The 19,797-nt window shown below is 46.9% G+C and overlaps 1 protein-coding gene across 2 annotated transcripts in view; it reads right to left on the bottom strand.

Moving 5' to 3' along the window:
• Positions 1–19,797, bottom strand: part of ARHGEF9 (Cdc42 guanine nucleotide exchange factor 9) — a 338,518-nt gene that overhangs the window by 311,240 nt on the left and 7,481 nt on the right. The gene's annotated exons all lie outside the window — the stretch shown is intronic.

The following is a 19,797-nucleotide window of genomic DNA, read 5'->3' as shown; positions in this document are numbered from 1 at the left end:
CATGGGGATATTTTTACATGAGCGCATAAATGCACTTTCGACAGCACTCAGATAATTTGTTAGATTTTTAATTTTAGTTTATATTGTTTATCAGCCACATAGCCACCTCTACTAACCTGGTGCCATCTAGATGTTTTGAATGACAACTTCCACCAACCCCTCTGACATCCTGCACAGTGAACAAAGCTTGTTAGTACGACAGCAAGCAGGATCCCTGCCCTCTAACAGCATGGGGTGGTTATCATGAGGAGAGGAACTATGTCAAATACCTAGCTACGAAGATGCAAGGGTTTTATGTGGCTTGATAACACACAGGACATCAGAGCTGATCTCACAAGATAGTTGTTAAATGAAGTATCATTGCATTATCAGTCGGTTTTATTGTGGCTGCATTCTGCACTAGACTTCAGTTTCTGGGCAATTTTCAAGGGCAATCCTACACAGAAGGCATTTTAGTAATCTTTATAGGAGATAACTCAAGTGCAGGGCGGTAGCAAGCAGAGGCATACCTAGGCACCCTTGCACCCTTGGCAAAGAGCTGCATTGGCATCCCCCATCCCTTGATCACTGCCAGCTCTCCCATCTTTCTTTTCTCTCTAAGCCCTGCTGGGTGCTCTCCTCACACTTCTAACAATGCCAATTCCAGCAGTCAGATTTCTCCATCAAGGCACCCAGAGGAGCCTGTGTGCCTTGGCAGCTGCCCAGAGCAGTGGAGATGCAGTCTAGGGAGCTCATAGCCACTCCAAGCCGGACTGGAGAGGCACAATTTTTTTGTGTCCCCCTGGGCCTGTTGGTCCCTTGGCTGGGGGCCATCATGGCCAACCCCTAGATTATACCCCTAGTGGCAAGGCCATCTAGCAGAAGTAACATAGGAGACATATTTTGTACACACACATATATAATTTATATAAAGAAGGGGGGAAAGAGGCTGTGAAGTTTCCAGTTGACCATTGGTGCTCAGGTGGCAGACTGAGTGGGTGCACCTGTTACCTGGGCAATCTTCCTCGTTACGGTGCAATGTGACATGTTGCAGGACTACATCCCTGACCACTAGCCATGCTCGCCAGGGCTGATGGGAGTTGGAGTCCAACATCATCTGAAGGGCAGGGCACCCTGTTGACTGCACCCTACAGTCATGTCATACAGTGTTTGTGGTCACACTAGAAGAGTCCCTGGTAAATGCAGGTAACAGGTACTCTGTTGTGGGAGTAGAACTGAAGCAGTGGTGGGGTAAGGGCAGAGGTTGTCTGTTGTTACAAGCACCCAAGAGTTCCTGTTTTCATCTCTGGTGTGGCGAAGAATGGCGGAATCTCTACAAAACATGGCTGTTCTTTCAGAGCAGGAAGCTCTCCTCTCAAGAACAGCTGGTGGTCGTATTTCACAAAGAAAATGCTGCTTTGAAATCCACTCCTAAAAAGCCTGGGGTCCCAAGTGTGCCAGTGTTAGAGGAGAAGTGGAGCACTGAGGTGGAGGCTGGCAATGGACTGCAGGAAATATAAGGTGAGGTTTGATCAGGGAGGAGCTGAAGCTCATCGGTGAAACATATGCTCTGCATACAGAAGGTCCCAGATTTCATCCATAAGGGCATCTCTAAGCAGGGCTGGGAATGTCCTTCATCTGAGAACCACTGCTCATACTGAGCTCGATGGTCAATGGTCTGATCCAGTAACTTCCTACAGTATGTGCCAAAGCACAAACAGAAGACAGAGTTGAAGAATGTAGCTGAGGCATTTGGACCAGTCCCAACAATTTCACAAAGAGGCTGAACAGTTGACCTTTCCCTATGATTCCCCCTCCCCTAAAAATATCTCTGTTACAGGATGCAAACTAATTGGCTGTGTGCTCATCTAGCGGGTGGGGGTGGGGTGGGGGTGGGCTCTCGTTGATTTCTGACTCATCCACTCAAACAATGGACAGGAGAAAGTTCACAGTGTCGTCATTGGGTTCTGCTTTCTTGATCACAGCTGAACTCTGGCACAATGAAGGCACAATATATTGCCTGGATGAGAACTCTGGGTTTGAAATATTCTGGTACCAGGAGGGGCCAGAGGGAGCAGCTGGTGTTGCTGCTCAGAGGTGTCATAGAACAGGGACAAAGTGCTGTTAGAATGATCTAATCTCCTGAGGCACTTTTTGCCAATTCTCTGTGTGCCAAATAAATAAGCTTTTCTTAGAGAAAAACCCACTAAATACTGGTATGATCTGCAGAGAAAGAGGTATAATACACCAGTGTTTCCCAACCTTCTTCCAACCATGGCTCCTTTCCAACTTTGTTTCCTTCCTGTGCCCTCCTCTGGCATAGCCAAGGGGGGAACCAGGGGGACAGCTGCCCTCCAAAAAAGTAAAAATCAGTACAAATCTGAGGTTCTGACCCCCCCCCACAACAAAAGCCTGCCCCGCCACAAAAATCTTGGCTACACCCCTAGCCCCCCTCCTACTGGTAGAAAGGTAGCTGTTTAAATGTTTTGTTTGTAAATGGAACATGTTTCATTTATAATTTATACAATTTATACAAAATTCAATTACATAAAATGATAGGAACATGTTGAAATACTGTTGAAGCAGAAAAACAGAGAATCATAGAGCTGGAAGGGACTCTAAGGGTCATCTTTCTAATGCAACCCCCTGCAATGTAGGAAACTCAGCATCCATGACAGATGGCCATCCAAACTCTGCTTAAAAACCTCTAAGTCCAGAACCAACCAAGGGAGATTCATCTTCCATGTATTATAAAAAGTAAACACTTATTTGACCTCAACTGTTTGACGTAGAGGGGTAAACCTACAGATACATGCCAAAAGGTGCACAGTGAGTTTTGTATAGATGGGATAATTTTAAAAAGCAAGTGGTCCTCACTGACCAGGTGCAAAAAAAAAAAATCCCTTCAATAGCACCTTAAAGACCAACTAAGTTTTTATTTTGGTATGAGCTTTCGTGTGCATGCACACTTCTTCAGATACAGTATCTGTAGGAATTTTTTTATTTTGCTTCGACTCAGACCAACACGCCTACCTACCTGTAACAGGTGCAAAAAGATTTTGTCATCCTGAGGAGCCCTGGCTGCTAACACTATAGCCCCACACACCCTTACCTGGGAGTAAGGGCCACTCAACTCAGTGTGGCTTTCTTCTGAGTAGACACTTAGTTATTTACTAGATGCAAGTCAGCAGCACCAGACGACCCTGCTTGGCTAGACCTAGAGAGGATTCCTCCCTGCGCCTTGCAGAGCCAGATCAATGCTGCTAATGGGCTCTGCCCCTTGGCAACATCCAAAGGCCCTGATCCACTAGGCGCTGGGGTGAATTGCACCATGCATCTTGCAGAGTCAGGCCCAGGCAGCCACTGGGCCCAGCACTGGCAGCAGCAACAAGCAGCTCCGGCTTGCCCAGCCCTACCCATTGTTGCACTTTTTTGGCAAAACCTCAAAAAATGAAGTTTTTGAGCTATTTTAAAGGGAAATCGCTAAAAACAACACTGCCAACAAGGGTTGCTATGTGTCCAGATTTTCCTGGACATTTTTTGGCAATTTCTGCCCAGAGACTCTATCTGACTGCAGTATTCTGGCTATGTCTGGGAAATTCCGGACGTATGACAACCCTAAGCATGCACAGCTAAGCTAAGGGCTTAACTGCCTTTTGTGAGTCTGGGCAGATGTGTCTTGATGATACCTATTGTCCCTTCCAAACGTGCAATCCTGTATCAGTGACTGTAGAATCTATAAGCAGGAACCTGTTAGATCAGTTTCTTTGTCAAGGTGCCTTCACCACTCAGTTAAGTACCTTTCATCCACATCTTTAAAAGTGAGCTTTGTTGCCATAGAGACAAAAGGGTGGAGGCGGGCATTTGCTGCCTCAAACTGAATGCCTTTTGGGGACCGAAAGGCCTAGAACTGTATGTGTGTGGGAAAGTGTTTTGGCTGACGCTGGGAGGTAGAGACACAGAGGCATGATTGCTCTGTGCTGGACAAAAGACAGTGACCCTGGGGCTTCCATAGAAACTTAATGGGGAAGCAAGAACTTTTGCACTGTTAATGCTGTGAGCCCCTCCATCCTATGCTCATGTTGCATATATGTGTAAAAACAGCAACAACAAGTATCCGGAAGACACCACCAGAGAACAGAAGCCTGGCAGAGCAAGGAGGTTCACACCCCACAATGGAAAAGCCAAGAGCATGATCCTTGGCACTGCTGCTGGTTCATGAGGTGGGACTCCCTTCTGTGTGCAATGGTTTGCGTACATGTGTATGACAGAGATCTTGTGGAGCAAGCTGCCCAGATACCACTGATAGATGAGAAAGCTGTCACAGTGCCTGAGCATCGCAAGATGCAAGTACAGCAGATTGCAGTCTATAAAACACTATCAACAAATCAGTTGAGACTCCTGCATTGCAGGGGGTTGAACTAGATGACCCTTGGAGTCCCCTCTACAAATCTACAATACTCTGATTCTATGACTGCTGCAGTGAAGAGTGGTATAAAGATACCTTAATAAATCAATAAATATGTTTTGTATAACATATAGCCTGTTGCAGAGTACCTGAGAACTAAACATTGTGCACTCTTTTGTGATATTTTGGTTGATCCGAATAAATTTATTGTTCAATTGTTTATTCTGAAGTGTCCCGCCCCCCTCCCCGATTATAGGTCAATATGTTTTTGTGTTTCGATTTTATTTGGTCGTTATTTAACAATAGCTAAGAAGCAGAGACAGGGACAGGAATGTAATGTTGCCACTAGAGGTCGCCGTAATACCAAGCAGAAGTTGCAATTTTGGGAAATGAAAGCTCCCCCTTAACCTATTTCCTTTTGGGGTTCATAAGACGGACTAATTTCAGTTTTTAAAAATAAAGTATTGGCGTTGTCAGAGATTTAACTTGGGATCTTTTGAATACAAAGCATATGTCTGATTTCACAGTAGATACCACAAATTAACCATGTGCTGTTGGGGGGGGGGGAATACTTCCTTTTGTCTATCCTGAATCTCCCACTGTTCTGCTTCATTGGATGACTCCTGAGTTTTAAGGCTCCTTCAGACAACCTGCTTATTAAGCATTCATCCTGATTTGCGTACACAGAATGTCAGGCCATATCCTGTCTTTATCCAGAGCATTTTCTTGGATTGTTTGCAGAGTAGTTATACGACAATGAGCAGTCATCCTGATTTGCTTGCAAGGTGTGTGTGGGCGTGTCTTCCTGTTAATCACTCGTTCATGCCATAATTTTTCAGTGCATTTCCCCAACTTGCTCACCCGCTTTCAGCCCTTAATTACTGGCTCTGCAGCTACAACCAACTTTAAAGTCACCACTCAGATTTCCCTAAAACAAAGCCCTAACAATATGCCAGGAGACTGAATAACAATACCGGAGTGTGCTGCAGGGTCATAATACACTACTGTAATTTCCCCCTGTCTGCAGTAAAGTGGGTCATACCAAGACTGGATTGTTTTGCTGGGCTGGTGTAATCCCCATTCTTTCAGCCCCTACCCCACTCCCTACAATATTAGTAAAATATAAATGTGCTGGCATTGCTAGGGTAATGTTTATTAATGCTTACAAGGTCTACACTTTCTTGTATGAAATAAGATCAGAGTTGGAAACATCATTGCCTCTGTTGCAAACTAGTTTGGGGAGTAAGGTACACTACTACCCTGTCGCAGCTGCACTCAATATAATAATAGATTTCTCATGTTTTTAAAAAATGAGCAGAATAGTACAGTACAGTTCATGTATATTTTGCCTCTTTTCTTGGGTTCTAAAAGGACTAGAAATTCACGGTAGGATTCAACTCAGAGTATGCCTATTGAAATTAATGGACCTAACTTAGTCATGTCCATTTATTTCAATGGGTCTACCGTGTTTCTCATATTTTAAGGCATCCCCAAAAAATAAGCCATGACAGGATTTCAAAGGGTTGGTTAAAAATAAGACATACCCCGAAAATAAGCACTATCGCAAAGCCCCGACCAAGCGAGAGGCGAAGCCACGGGACCCAGCAGGAGCTCCCTGCCTGCTTCCCCGAGCCGTAGCGCATCGGGGGACAGAGCCGAAGATCGGCGGGCGCTCCTTGCTGGGCTTGACAAGCCCGGCAAACAGTGCCCGCCGATCTTCGGACGTGTGCTGTGTGACAGGCGGGGGGGGAAGCGGAGATCGTTCTCCGCTCTCCCCCCACCCCCGCCTGTCACCGAAGATCGGCGGGCGCTCCTTGCTGGGCTTGACAAGCCCGGCAAACAGCGCCCGCCGATCTTCGGACCTGTGCTGTGTGACAGGCGGGGGGGAAGCGGAGATCGTTCTCCGCTCTCCCCCCACCCCCGCCTGTCACCGAAGATCGGCGGGCGCTCCTTGCTGGGCTTGACAAGCCCGGCAAACAGCGCCCACCGATCTTCGGACCTGTGCTGTGTGACAGGCGGGGGTGGGGGGGAAGCGGAGATCGTTCTCCGCTCTCCCCCCACCCCCGCCTGTCACCGAAGATCGGCGGGCGCTCCTTGCTGGGCTTGACAAGCCCGGCAAACAGCGCCCGCCGATCTTCGGACCTGTGCTGTGGGACAGGCGGGGGTGGGGGGGAAGCGGAGATCGTTCTCCGCTCTCCCCCCACCCCCGCCTGTGACCGAAGATCGGCGGGCGCTGTTTGCTGGGCTTGACAAGCCCGGCAAACAGCGCCCACCGATCTTCGGACCTGTGCTGTGTGACAGGCGGGGGTGGGGGGGAAGCGGAGATCGTTCTCCGCTCTCCCCCCACCCCCGCCTGTCACCGAAGATCGGCGGGCGCTCCTTGCTGGGCTTGACAAGCCCGGCAAACAGCGCCCGCCGATCTTCGGACCTGTGCTGTGGGACAGGCGGGGGTGGGGGGGAAGCGGAGATCGTTCTCCGCTCTCCCCCCACCCCCGCCTGTCACCGAAGATCGGCGGGCGCTGTTTGCTGGGCTTGACAAGCCCGGCAAACAGCGCCCGCCGATCTTCGGCCCTGTGCTGTGTGACGGGCGGGGGTGGGGGGAAGCGGAGATCGTTCTCTGCTCTCCCCCCACCCCCGCCTGTCACCAAAGATCGGCGGGCGCTCCTTGCTGGGCTTGACAAGCCCGGCAAACAGCGCCCGCCGATCTTCGGCCCTGTGCTGTGTGACGGGCGGGGGTGGGGGGGAGCGGAGATCGTTGACAAGCCCGGCCCTGTGGAGCGGAGATCGTTGACAAGCCCGGCCCTGTGCTGTGTGACAGGCAGGGGTGGGGGGAAGCGGAGATCGTTCTCCGCTCTCCCCCCACCCCTGCCTGTCACCGAAGATCGGCGGGCGCTGTTTTGCTGGGCTTGACAAGCCTGGCAAACAGCGCCCGCCGATCTTCGGCCCTGTGCTGTGTGACGGGCGGGGTGGGGGGGAAAGCGGAGATCGTTCTCCGCTCTCCCCCCACCCCTGCCTGTCACCGAAGATCGGCGGGCGCTGTTTTGCTGGGCTTGACAAGCCCGGCAAACAGCGCCCGCCGATCTTCGGCCCTGTGCTGTGTGACGGGCGGGGTGGGGGGGAAAGCGGAGATCGTTCTCCGCTCTCCCCCCACCCCTGCCTGTCACCGAAGATCGGTGGGTGCTGTTTGCTGGGCTTGACAAGCCCGGCAAACAGCGCCCGCCGATCTTCGGACCTGTGCTGTGTGACGGGCGGGGTGGGGGGAAAAGCGGAGATCGTTCTCCGCTCTCCCCCCACCCCCGCCTGTCACCAAAGATCGGCGGGAGCTCCTTGCTGGGCTTGACAAGCCTGGCAAACAGCGCCCTCCGATCTTCGGACCTGTGCTGTGTGACGGGCGGGGTGGGGGGAAAAGCGGAGATCGTTCTCTGCTCTCCCCCCACCCCCGCCTGTCACCGAAGATCGGCGGGCGCTCCTTGCTGGGCTTGACAAGCCCGGCAAACAGCGCCCGCGTGCACTTTATTAAAAAATAAGACATCCCTTGAAAATAAGCCATGTCGTGTTTTTTTGAGGAAAAAATTAATATAAGACATGTCTTATAATATGAGAAACACGGTACTCTGAGTAAAACTCAGCTGAATGCCACCTTTTCTCCCACCACAGCCTCTAAATGACATCTGGGAAGCTGTGGATTATGGGAAAGGGGAGCAATTGCCCCTTACCCTCCTAAAGATGTCAATTATCATTCTACTTGTCCCACTTGCAGGGCTATTTGAATGCCTAGCAACCAACACATCTTGCATTGGGCATTGACTGCTAGATGTAATAGGCCTGGGAGGGAGGGAGAGAGCGAAAAACCGAATTTTGGTATTAGCCATAACCAACACATTCCCTGTCAAAAAAGTCAACAAAGTTGGAATGTAAGTCTTGGGTAACTGGGAATACATTCTCCAAGGTTTAGGAGATGAATGAATTATGCATATTGTGCATATTGTGCAAAGACCCACCCAACTTTAGGTCACATTTGCATTCACATTCTTATCCTTTGGTGGATGTTCTCCAATAGCCTCAGGGGTGCCTCTGACCATGTCTAGATAGGATCTTCATTACCACCGAAGAATTTAAGCTTGCCCCCAAACATTTCCATTCTCATACCAAAAATATTATCCAGAATAGTTTGCACATCCTATGGCCACCCTGCAAATATGTGTGTGTGTGTGTGTGTGTGTGTGTGTGTGTGTGTGTGTGCATGACTCCATTATTATTATTTAAATCTGAAGCACAAAAGAGACTGTTGCCCTAGATGTGCACTAAAAATAAAGAGATTAAAAATAAACCCAGAGAATGCTGTGCATTTTAATTCCTCATGAAAGCCATTGAGGGGTTTGGGTTGTTTTTTTACTGTCATCCTCTAGAGGCAGCAAGGAACAAACAGCTTTCAAGAGAAAGGAGTATCAGATGCTGGCAGATAGTGTTGCTATGGCAATTTCAATTTTGCACCTCTGTGGTTTGATACAAAGGTTTATGAAGGGCATCTCCTGGAAGAGTTATCACCATTATGGCTAGTGCTGCAGGTATCACCACAGACAGGTTAAAAAACTTCAGTGCATTAATTATGCCCATCACGTATATGCAGACTTTCCTCAAATTACTTTGCAATGCAATCCAAATGTATGCTTACGTACTCAGAAATTCTACTGAATTCACTAAAAGTGCTCCTTAGAGAAATGGCAAGGAACACCAACCTCAGATGGCCCTTAGCCAGCTCCCACCTGTCTGCCTTCTTTCTTACAGCCAATCCAGGAGGATGGCTCTGCCTGTTGCTCCACCTACCATTGGTAACCCTGCCCTCCACCCATCCTGTCCCAATGGGCACCAACCACCACTGGCTACTCCCCTTCAAAGACTATGCAACAAAAGTGAATGTTTCACCAGTGCTTGGAATTATGGCTACAACACCATGCCAGCCTTTCCCCCCTCTCACCTCCTCTTACACTTTGCTTAACATCCAGTGTGATGAAATGTTCTGGTGGACTCAGATGTTTGCTTGCTATTCTGTGACATTTTGCTTCAGCATCCTTTGGGGTTTTCAAAATAAAACAGTGTGTTTAGTCTTTAGCAAAGCATGAAAAGGGGTCCCTTCGAACTCTACAATTCCATGATTCTATGATTGCCACCTGCCTTGCTTCTTCTCAGTTTATTTTGGTCCACTTCTTTCTGATAAAAGTTAACTAGTTAGTCTGTTTCACATGCATAACACTTCTACATGGGGACTTTTTTATTATGCTTCAAACTCAAAGGTGCAAAATTCCCTACCTATACCATACAAGGAAATTTAGCAGTCATAATATTGTTGTTTTTTCGTAGAAATTGTTTCTTACCTATCTAATTCAATTATTGTTAATTAAATTTATTAGTCACTTTTTTTTTGCCATGGCAACCTACAGCATTTTAAAGCAGAAAACCAAACTCGTACATGATTTAAAAACAGCATTAAAATATTTATGTCTTGCTCTGTTTCTTTTTTGTTATTAATAGATCAATAAATATGAAAAAAGAAAGAGCAAGAGAAAAGGAAGGGGGTGGCAGAGAGAGGGGGGGCAGTTTTCCTGCCTATTGTTGGCTTTAACCCTGCCCATCATTTGCATGAAACCTGCACTACGCGTAGACCCTCTTGCCTGGCCATACCAGGAACTGCCCAAGTCTGCTCTCCAGTATTGTGCTTTTCATTTCTGTTCTGTGCTACAAGAAACTCCCCACTGCACAGTTTGCATTAAAGTTTTCTTGTCTATGCATCCTTTGTTTGATCACCTCTTTGTGAAACATTTCATAACACCTGGCAGATTGCCTCTGAAGAAATATAACTTGCCACCCAAACAGGAGAAAAGGTTCCTGCATCAGCTGACTTTTTTTTTATAAAGGCTTTTGTTGTAGTTTTCAGCTCTCACACCCCACCCTAAAGCTCTGGTGAATTAAGAAGTATTGTGAAAACAACTAAAGCAGGGGTGTCAAACTCAAATTCATCGGGGGCCGCATCAGCAGTTTGGTCACCCTCAAAGGGCCGGTTGTATCTGTAGGACTATGTGTCCACTCTTTATTATCATAAATTATTGTCACTGCATTCAATTATTACTGTTTTTTGTAATAATGTAAGTAATAACTAACATAGTCAGAATAATGGCAAGTAGATATTCAAATGTACAATTATTGTACAATTTATTGAAAAATGATTTTTGGTAACTGCACTGGGTGGTGGAGGCTCGCTAGGGTTTCATGCAGGAGCTTTGCAGAGCTACTGGTACCTGGAGATGCTGGGGTCCTTCTGCATGCAGGACAGATGTTCTGCCAGTGAGCCACCACCCTTCACCAAAGGGACTGGCTGAGGTTGACTCACTGGAGCTGCTCTCCTGGTTCCAGGGTTTAAAGGCCAGAAGTATAAAGCAGCATCCTATGTTTCTGAGGAGAGGGAGAGGGAGAGGGAGGGGAGGGAAGGGAGGGAGGAAGGAAGAAAAGAGGGAGTGGGAGGGAGAGAGGAAGGAAGGAAAGAGGGGAGAGAAAGAAGAGTAGGAAATAAGGAAGGGAATAAAGAAGGAAAGAAAAAGAAAGAGGGAGAGAAGACAGAGATAAAGAAGGAAGGAAGGAGAGGGAAAGAAAGAATAAGAATGAGGGAGAGGAAGAAAGATGGGAAGGACGGAAGGACGGAAGGAAGGAAGGAAGGAAGGAAGGAAGGAAGGAAGGAAGGAAGGAAGGAAGAAAGAAAAGAGGGAGCAGGAGGGAGAGAGGAAGGAAAGAGGGGAGAGAAAGAAGAGTAGGAAAGAAGGAAGGGAATAAAGAAGGAAAGAAAAAGAAAGAGGGAGAGAAGACAGAGATAAAGAAGGAAGGAAGGAGAGGGAAAGAAAAAATAAGAACGAGAGAGAGGAAGAAAGAAAGGGAAGGGGGGGTCGCCGCCTTGATTCAGCGCCAGAAAAGAGTGCGAAGGGACCCAGGGGCAAAAAGCATTTCCCGTGCAGCGTGAGGCAGCGGGTGTCCGTTTTAGGAGATGTGTGTAAAGCCTCAGAGTTGCACGTTCGTGAGGCTGAGCCGCGGCAGGAGGAGGAGGAGGTGAGGCAAGAGGAGGAGAAGGCGGCGGCTTGCCGGGTCCTCCTCCTCCACGCGGCGCTGCTGGGTGCTTTGTCTGTGCTTCAGCAGCAGCAGCAGCAGCCGTTTCCAGCCGCCGAGCCGTGGCAGGAGGAGGAGGATTCAAAGTGCTACAGAGCACTGCTGCGTCGCAGAGGCTCGGGACTCTCCGTGCGGCGCTGCTGGGCGCTGACCTGGCAAGCTGCCTCCTCCTTCTCCTGCTGTGGCTTGGGGTGCTCCACACAGCGCTGCTCCAGCCACCTTTCTACCCCCCCAGGCTCCAGCTGTTTGTCGGCGCTTTGTCGGCGCGGCGCATCAGCAGCAAGGTCCCGCTGCTGGGTCCCGCTGGCTGGGGCGCTTGGCGGGCCACATGACGAGGTCTGGCGGGCCGGATTTGGCCCCCGGGCCTTGTGTTTGACACCCGTGAACTAAAGCCTGGGTCACTGCAACCTGATGTTATCAATGAGCCACCATACCCTTTTCTTCTCTGCACCACTGAAATGGTCCTCCAGAATTCTTGCTTTTCATCTGCTGTGAACCTCAGAACTTGTCCCTTCATGAAGCAAGTCTAAATCACTCCCACAATGAGCATCCATCACAAGTTAATTAGATAACAGCAGCATCTACGTGGCTGCTATAATTTCCCAGCACATCAATCTCTGGCAGAGAGTGAAAGGTTATTTTTGTAAGTTGATTTGCTCTTGGGCAATGATCACAATTTCATTGTGAGACAGACAATTATATTAAAGTTATGAAACCAGGTGGCTCAAAGCAGCCTGGATTGCTCTCTCTTATACCTGTCCAGTAAAGTGCGGGGGTTGGTTGGGTCCAGAGAGTGGTTAATGCTTGATTTGTGTGAGGCACTGGTGCCTACTGCCTTGAAATATGCAGCGGGTTAGCCTTTCCTAAAGAAACCAGCCTTGGATCGCTTGCGCTGGATTGGCTATTGATTAGTTACAAATACCCCCTTATTGGGGGAGGTGGGCAGCTGCAAGCAGAGGTGGATTTAGGGCAGTGTGGCTGGTACCACCACAGTGGCCACAGACTCATAAGTCAATACCGTACATACTACTGCAAAATAAATGGTATAAATGACTGCCCAAATAATAAGTTCAGTTGGCAATCCTATGCATCCTTGGGAGTAAGACTTACTGAAGTCAATAGGACTTACTTCTGAGAAGACATGCATAGGATTGCACTGTCAGTAGCCAAAGCTCTCAATGTATGTATGTATGTATGTATGTATGTATGTATGTATGTATGTATAGTAAAAGATGTGTGTATATCTACCATTTCATTGTGGGGACCTCTTGCCCAGGCCTCCAGACCACTCTTCCCAGCCCACTCCCTTCCTCAGCTTTGCTCTGCAACCTCCTTGAGTCCTTTGGCTGCTTGGAACAACACCTCTTCCTTGCCTGGATGGAAGAGGAGAGAGGTAGGCGTGTGTGGAGGGTGGTGGTGCCTGGTGTTTATTGTGCCTGGCAGGACAGAAGAAAAGGAGACTGAGTCAACGGTGCCAGAAGAAAGCAAGCAGGAGATCCCCACCCCACCTTCCCACTATATATAAGGATCTGGTGACTTCTGTTTCAGTGTATCTGAAGTGTGCATGCACACGAAAGCTCATACCCAGAACAAACTTAGTTGGTCTCTAAGGTGCTACTGGAGGGACCCAGGTGGTGCTGTGGTTAAACCACTGAGCCTAGGGCTTGCTGATCAGAAGGTCAGCGGTTCGAATCCCTATGACGGGGTGAGCTCCCGTTGCTTGGTCCCAGCTCCTGCCAACCTAGCAGTTCGAAAACACATCAAAATGCAAGTAGATAAATAGGAACCGCTACAGCGGGAAGGTAAACGGCGTTTCCATGTGCTGCTCTGGTTTGCCAGAAGCGGCTTTGTCATGCTGGCCACATGACCTGGAAGCTGTATGCTGGTTTCCTCGGCCAATAATGTGAGATGAGCGCGCAACCCCAGAGTCAGTCACGACTGGACCTAATGGTCAGGGGTCCCTTTACCTTTAAGGTGCTACTGGACAATTTTTTTATTTATTTTGACTGCGTCGGACTAACACAGCTACCTACCTGAATGTTGTACCCAGGTCTGTACTTGTTTTAAAAATTGCTTTTAATGTTTAACTAATTCTAGTTTTGTCCCCATCCTCCTTCCTGTTGGATTCCACAAGGGCAACACTGGGACTAAGGAGGAGGAACCTAATATAAGAAGAGTCCTGCTGGTTCAGGCCAATGGCCCATCTAGTCCAGCTTCCTGTTCTCAGTGTGGCCAACCAAATACAGGAAATTCATAAGCAGGACCTGAGTGCAAGACTACTCCCCTCTTCTGTGGTTCTGAATGCTTCCGAATACAGAACTGGTATTCACATGCATTACTGCCTCTAACAATGAAGGCAGAGCATAGCCATCATGGCTAGCAGCCATTGATAGCCTTATCCTTCGTGAATTTGTCTAATCCTCTTTTTAAAGCCATCCAAGATGATGGCCATCACTGCTTCCTGTGGGAGTGAGATCTATAGTTCAACTATTCACTGCATGAACAAGTAGACAACCAGGGCCTACCCATGTGTTGGATGCATGTAAAAAGACAGGCAGGGGAAACAATTCAGAATTGGAAATCTACTATATATTTTCAAAGGTAGTTTGTCCATTTGTCCTCTGTAGATTCAGACACCCCTCGATACGTCAGTACGGCACCCAGTACGTTTCCGAGCACAAGTCAAAGTGAAGGTGCTGACCTTTAAAGCCCTAAATGGCCTCGGTCCAGTATACCTGAAGGAACGTCTCCATCCCCATCGTTTTGCCTGGACACTGAGGTCCAGCACCAAGGGTCTTCTGGCGGTTCCCTCGCTACGAGAAGCCAAGTTACAGGGAACTAGGCAGAGGGCCTTCTCAGTAGTGGCACCCGCCCTGTGGAATGCCATCCCACCAGATGTCAAAGAGAAAAACAACTACCAGACTTTTAGAAGACATCTGAAGGCAGCCCTGTTTAGGGAAGCTTTTAATGTTTAACAGACCATTGTATTTTAATATTTTGTTGGAAGCCGCCCAGAGTGGCTGAGGAAACCCAGCCAGATGGGCGGTGTATAAATAAATTATTATTATTATTATTATTATTATTATTATTATTATTATTATTATTACATATCATTGCCAAACACAGCATGGTAGTTCCCAAGGTGGGGGGTGGCGGTTGGATGTCAGCAGCCATTTTGAATCAAGATGGGAGACCTAAATGTGACCTTGACATAACTTCACTTGATTTTTGGTGTTACAGGTCCAAACTCCTACAAGTTACAGTATCCATTTAAAAAACACAATATTTTTAGGGTTCTACAAATTTCTGGGAAGTGCTAGACACTCCCCATGAATAAACAAAGAAACCAAGCAGACCAAAACCCAGGCTCTGAAGAAAATTGATGTGGTGCATGGTTATCTACCATTTTTAATCAAGGCCTCATAGAAAGTTTGCTCTCTGTTTCACCTGTGAGAAGAAATGGTTTCTACCATTTAATGTATGTGTGAGACATTTCACTTTATAATATCCCACCTCCCGCTTATAATTTAAGGGGGGGGCAGAGAAGCTGTCCCTGTTGGGCCTCTACCCAATTCAATTTTGCACTTAATTTTTACAGCCACTTACCCTTCTAATCTCAGCCTTCATTCTGTCCAAGCCATAATTGCCCGCCAATCACTCGTTGTCTGTTTATACCTCCCTCCTGCCTTTTTCCTGGTTTTGCCCCTGCCCTCCTGTCACTTCCTTAAATTGAATTAGGCCTAATTAGATCATGCAGCCAGATGGATAGCATATCACTGTCATGGCTCCCTAAAGGCACACAAGCAACCTCTTCCACTGCCACCCCACCCCCAGGTCCCCACAGGAGAGGATCTCAGCTTTTCCCTCAAGACCTGGTGACAGGTGCTGCCTTTTGTAATAGCTTTACACAGATCCAATTGAGAGGATGTCGGGTCAAAATGGGTTACACTTGCTTAGCCATAGTGATTTTAAGGACTGTTTATCATACTGACATCACACTTTTCTTCTTTACGCTCAAAAATTGGGTACCTGACAGAAAAAACACCCTGATCCTCATTTCTCTGTGGTTTCTTGAAGATCTGCATAACATATAAAGCTGAAAGTCATTTTGGGCAGCTATTTGTATATAGTAACCCATGCCACTAAAGTTCAGAATCACCTTGGTTCCATATATGTTTTTGCTGATCTTGTAATGCTCAGATGTATTACAAATTCCTCTGAGTAGTTCTTCACTGGCTCAGAATATTAAAAAAAAATCTGCAGATGGACAATCAGTCATTAGGTTGATTTTGTACTATGCAGTGCAAACATTCTTAAATGTCAGATCCATACTCTGAAGGAAACTCAGCATATTTATTCAGACATAAGTTCCTCCAAAGTACAGAGTGACTTGCTTTTCTTCAATAACTGGGTGTTTAAGACTGCGTCCCAATTAAGACTCTGAATCACTGTAAAAGTACATAAACAGCAAGGCTTTTTAGAATTGTTATATAAAAAAAGATAATCCTGCACTGATGTGTTTACTCCGAGACCATATAACACCGATCCTGAAAGACCTACATTGGCTCCCAGTACATTTCTGAGCACAATTCAGTGTGTTGGTAAAAAGGTAAAGGACGCCTGACTGTTAAGTCCAGTCGCGAATGACTCTGGGGTTGCAGCACTCATCTTGCTCTATAGGCCAAGGGAGCTGGCATTTGTCTGCAGACAGTTTTTCCGGGTCATGTGGCCAGCATGACTAAGCCGCTTCTGGCGAAACCAGAGCAGCACACAGAAACGTTGTTTACCTTCCCACCGGGGCAGTACCTATTTATCTACTTGCACTTTGACATGCTTTCGAACTGCTAGGTTGGCAGGAGCTGGGACCGAATAACGGGAGCTCACCCCATCACAGGGATTCAAACTGCCGACCTTCCGATCAGCAAGCCCTAGGCTCTGTGGTTTAGACCACAGAGCCACCTGTGCTGACCTTTAAAGCCCTAAACGGCCTCAGCCCAGTATACCAAAGAAGTGTCTCCACCCCCACCGTTCTGAAGCTCCACCCTGACTGGTTGTAAGGCAAAAGGCAGGCCGGTGGGAGCCGGCTGAGGCCAAGCTAAAGTTGGTGGGTCAATGCCAACTTCATGACATGGTTGCTTCAAGATTGAATTACTGCAACATGCTATATGAGTGCTCAGAGATCTGCACTCCTTGCCAGTTTGCTACATGGCCAAATTTGAGGTGTTAGGAAATGTATTTTTTGTGCATTCTACACTAGGAGCATTTTACCTAAGAGATTGCCTTACCTTCATAATATGCCCACTCTGCTGTGTTGATCGGTGGAACTGGCACTGTTACAGTTGCCACATAATACTCTTTCTACATTTGTAAGAACTCGATCTTTTAATGTGGCAGCATCTACACTTTGGAACTCCCTGCCTATTGATATCACGCAGGCAGCTTCACTGTACACCTTTTGGTGCCTGATGAAAGCATTTTTGTTTAGATAAGGCTACATAGATGATTAGAAAGTTGATGTGAGCTTTAATCTGTTTTTTGGGTTTGTTTGTTTTTATTTAACATTTTGAAAGTCTTAAATCGTTGTTGTTAATTATTCTTACTGATAGTTTTATTGTTTTATCTTTTTTGTAAACAGCTTTCAGGTTTTTTTGTTTTTACAAGCAGTGTATAATTGTTAGGAAATGGATGAATTGATGTTCCATTTGCCCTAATTGACCAGCTTCCCCTACTCATTGGGCTACTTTGGGCGTTCCCCCTCCAGACGTTTTTTTCCTCCCAATATTTTTTGTACTTCTGCAAAACTCCTCCAAGCCTGGTATTTATTCTGTGTGTGGCTAATGCAGCTTTGACTCTGTAAGTACCAGCAGCCATGCCTGAACATCAGAAATAGCAGGAATAGCCAAGCTGAGCTTAGGCGGGGTTTTTCTTTTTCTTTTTTAGGGGTTGGAATGGAATTAAGCTTTTTTCTTTTAGTTGATTACAACACCCACTCCCAGATGATGTTCAGTAAGAATAAAAGCGAAACAGCTGGGAAGCCAATAGCATCTGCTAATCTGTGTTTTTTACCTGGAGCCAGCCACATCTGGTGTCCTCTCGGCAGCATCAACTGTCTCAATAAAACCACTTGCGGCCAAAAACAGAGGGTCATATCCGAAACCCTGTATAGAGAGAGTTGCTTAAACTCAGCAGTGCAATCACAAGGTTCAGAAAAGGGAACTCAATATGATCAAGGGGGTGGAGTGACTCACCTATAAAGAAAGGCTGCAGATTCAGGACTTTAGGCAATAAGAGGTGACATGATATAGGTTTATAAAATTATGCATGGCATGGAGAAAGTGGACAGAGAAAAGTTTTCCTTCCTCTCTTGCAACATTAGAACCTGTGGGCATGCAATGAGGTTGAGCATTGGAAGATTCAGCACTGAGGGAAGGAAGCTGTTTACGCATCACTGTTAAACTATGGCACCCACTCCCACAGGAGGCAGTGATGGCCACCAACCTACATGGCTTTAAAAGAGAATTAGATAAAATTCATGGAGAGCTATTGATGGCTATGCTCTGCCTGCAATGCTTCCACATACCAGTTGCGGGAAACCACAGGAGGGGAGAGTGCTTCTGTGCTTCGGTCCTTCTTGAGTTTTCTATAGACGACTGTTCGGCCACTGCAAGAACAGCATGGTGGACTTTATGGACCAATGGCCTTATCCTGCAGACTCTTCTTATGTTCTTATAATACAGGAGTGTATTCTGTATACTGTTGTAATGGGAGCTTAGTGTGGTTGTCATAGCCACCTTCTCCAGTCTGTTTTTTTTTTTTTTTTTTGCATACGGCCAAACACACACTTGGCTTAGTTCTAGGTTTCATGTTCAAATCAATAGTGGTCAGCTCCTCCCTTCCTGCAAAGCACACACACACACTTCTAGGTCTGATGCTACTCAAATGGAAAATGCTGCTCACGACGTTACTGTACAAAGGTACATGCACACGTGCAACTGTATACCCAGATTTTTTTTAGAAATGAAATTTCTGGCCTGGTTGGGAGCATCACATTTGCTGTGTGCACCTGTGACATCCCAGTGACACCATTCATTTCAAGTGGGGAGGGAAACTGCTCAAGCAATGCATAGGGTTGTTGCTGGCCTTCCATGGTTCAGTGAGGTCCAAGTGTAAAAACCTGGTGACTTGTTCAAGACTAAGAGCCTATACACATTTTATAAGCCAGGGCAGTGACTGCCTTCATGCATTCCAAACCGTTTCACTGTAGCACTGCAATTGTAGCCCTGAACTGGTGTCTGAAATCTATAGAGCGCTGGAAGACCAATGAACACACACTGAATCCTGGGTAGGCAGAGGTGCTGATCATACTCCCCCTAAACAAGAAGGTTCATCGTCTGCATCCCTAGAGGTCCAGGTGACTTCAGTGGCTAGGAGTGCTTTTTACCAGCTTTGTTTAGTAAAATAGCTACAACCATTTCTGGACTGAGATGACCACTGTTGTCCATGCTCTGGTAGCTGCCAGGTGGGATAACCACAATGTGGTCTATAAGGGACTGAGTCAGAAAATGAAACTACGTAAGATATGACAGTTCAACTGCTCACTAAAATGGAAAACCACCATCCTACACTACTACTGCACTGGCTGACAATCAGCTACTGGGTTAAGTTCAAGGTGCTAGTTCAGGTGTGCAAAGCCTTGTACAGCTTGCGAAAAGAATATCTGAAAGGTGGTCCTATTCTCTACATAACCCAACTGGTTGCTGTGTTCTACAGGAGAGGGCTAGCTCAGTCAGTAGAGCATGAGATTGGTAATCTCAGAGTCGTGGGTTCAAGCCCCAAATTGGGCAAAAAGATTCCAGCACTGCAGGGTGTTGGACTAGATGACTCTTGTGGTCCCCTCCAACTCTATGATTCTAGGAAGAGTACCTTCTTCTCAAGAGGAGTGTTCCACACAGGAATCAGGCTCTATGGTGGCAACTACCCTTTGAAACGCCCTCCCTTCAACAGATGTTGAAACGACAAGGTGCCTGTCTGATGTATAGACAGGCATCTTGTCATTTCAACATCTGTTGAAGACATTCTTCTAAGTGAATTTTTTTATCCCAAGTACTATCTTATTTGTATTGTGTGTTATTTACATATATGTTTGCTTTTATATATGCAAAAATGTCTGAGCTGATCTTATATGTGCAATTGTTCAGTGTATGCTTTTATTGCATTGCCAATATTTTTATGCCTCATGGCATGCACTAGCACTGAGA

This window comes from Zootoca vivipara, chromosome Z2 (assembly GCF_965207765.1).
Source record: "Zootoca vivipara chromosome Z2, rZooViv2.hap1.1, whole genome shotgun sequence".
Classification (NCBI taxonomy): Eukaryota; Metazoa; Chordata; class Lepidosauria; order Squamata; family Lacertidae; genus Zootoca; species Zootoca vivipara.
This window is presented reverse-complemented; position numbering and strand designations above follow the sequence as displayed.